The following is a 2,244-nucleotide window of genomic DNA, read 5'->3' on the forward strand; positions in this document are numbered from 1 at the left end:
ACATTTTAAAATATAAATTATATTTTCTTTGGTTTCTATAGACTAGAATAACATATTTGCATAATGAAGTATAATATACTACCTTAGCATCTTATAATTATTGATTCTGTTTCATCATATTGATGTCTGATATTTCTTTCCTCTGGATTGTAAGAAATCCACTATGCTAATGGAAAACTTCAGGCTCAACACTTCTGTGTATTTGCTGTGTTCAAAAGAGCATATACAGTATTGGTAATCCAATTAGGATGACTGCATAGTAAATAGCACCTTTCTTCCTTACTATCTCTCAGGCTATTGCAGTGTGGGGGGGGTCAGGTAGGGGGAAATGGTGTTTGTCTATGTGTGTATGTGTGTGTGTGTGTGTGTGTGTGTGTGTGTGTGTGTGCGCGCGCGTGCGTGTATCTCAAACTTTTGCTGCAGTACTCAGGGTTGACTCTAGCTCTGCCCTTCAAGGACTACTCCCTGTTGGTTTGGTGTGCTATAAGGAGTGCCAAAGTTTGAATTAAGGTCAGTCTCATGCAAGGTAAGGTCCCTATTAGCTGTAATATCTTGGGTCTTCAATGTTATTTTACTACCTTAGACAAAAGCTAATCACTATGTTAGGTTTTGTGTATATCATTTCTCACATTTTAAATTATTAATGAATTTAGCTATGTAGTTTTTTACATACAATAGTTCTTTCTTTGAAAATTTTAGTCAGGCTTTTTTGTCTGTCTCTTAATGACATTGTCCCTGGTTCTAATTTGACTGTCTTTGGACTTGTCTTCAGCCATCACCGCTTTGCTAAATATAGTAGTAAACACTAAGCCATCACTCTGTGGACCTATCAATACCACTTGCCATGATTCATGCTTGTCTTTCTTTTGGATATCTCTTTTAAAAACTATTCTTGAATAAAGTAGCTGTGAAAGCACTCATATTCATCTCAGTCTCTTTTGCTGAATATGCCTCATTTTTCTTGCCACTATGTTAAAGTCTTATAGTTCAGGCTTTTATATATTATTTATCTAGATTTGATGCCTACATGAAATACTGTAAAATAATTACCTTCAACTATAACTCTTCCCTAAGTTCTGGTTTGTTTATTCAACTATTATATCTAACTTGAATGCTAACTATAATATCAAGCTTAATATGTGTAAAAAATGAACAGTTTGTTGTCTCATTCTTTCCTTTTCAATAAGTGGTGTGTTCATTCTTTTCATTTCTTTGTCCTAAACATCTGAATCAAACACTGTAATTTTACTTAGCTCACCACCACAGTAGAATATGCAGCAAAATCAATTTTTTCTCTCAAAATTTAGCCAACTTTTAATCTCTTCTATCAATCTGTTGTTATCACTCTGTTATAATTCCTATATTATCTTATTCCTCATAATAATAGAACCTAAATAACCCATGGGTATGAATAAAGATATTAGGAATAATACTTACCTGGCAGGGGAGATACCATGATCACAGAAGTGGTTTCTCCAGGGCTAGGTTTATCCATTGCACTCCGGATGTGCTGACCCCTGCGATTTTCCCAAATGTGGGAAACTTGATTGCATCATTTGTGGTAGTGGGGGATTGCATTCGCACTCTCCCCTGGCAGGGGAGATACCATGATCACAAAAGTGGTTTCTCCAGGGCTAGGTTTATCCATTGCACTCCGGATGTGCTGACCCCTGCGATTTCCCCAAATGTGGGAAACTTGACTGCATCATTTGTGGTAGTGGGGGATTGCATTCCACTCTCCCCTGATTAAAAAAAGTTATTAAAATACAGGTATATTAGTATATATTCTAGATTAATATATATGTATATATATACATTTGAAAGGACATTTACTATGGTAATTGGCTTATGTAATTACCGAGATTAAGATTTCCCATGACCTGCTTGCCATCTGCAAGTATGAAAGCTCATTGAGCATGAGAAATGATTAGAGAAGTTGATCCAAGTCCCACTGTGTGCCAGAGAAATGTGAGAACCAGTAACCCAGCTAGCCAAGAGCAGGAGAAACTGGACTACTTAATTAAAGCAGATTTTCCTTTCCCTGACCTTTTTCTTCAGTTCATTTCTTTAACGGTTTTGATGGTGCCTAATTTAGTAAAGGTGATGTTCTTTCATCAGTCTACTGATACAATTATTCATTTCTTCCAGAAACAGTCACAGACACACCCAGAAACAATGTTTTGCCATATATTTGGCAAGTCCTTACTTCATTCAGTCACAAAATAAATCTTCATGTCTTGTTTG

General features: G+C 36.1%; 1 non-coding gene across 1 annotated transcript; it reads left to right on the top strand.

Annotated features, from left to right (window-relative positions):
• Positions 1 to 1,429: 1,429 nt before the first annotated feature.
• On the top strand, positions 1,430 to 1,593 carry LOC126026835 (U1 spliceosomal RNA). Its single transcript, XR_007502047.1, has one exon. It is a non-coding gene; the product is annotated as a U1 spliceosomal RNA (small nuclear RNA).
• Positions 1,594 to 2,244: the final 651 nt, after the last annotated feature.

Source organism: Suncus etruscus, chromosome 13 (assembly GCF_024139225.1).
Source record: "Suncus etruscus isolate mSunEtr1 chromosome 13, mSunEtr1.pri.cur, whole genome shotgun sequence".
NCBI lineage: Eukaryota > Metazoa > Chordata > Mammalia > Eulipotyphla > Soricidae > Suncus > Suncus etruscus.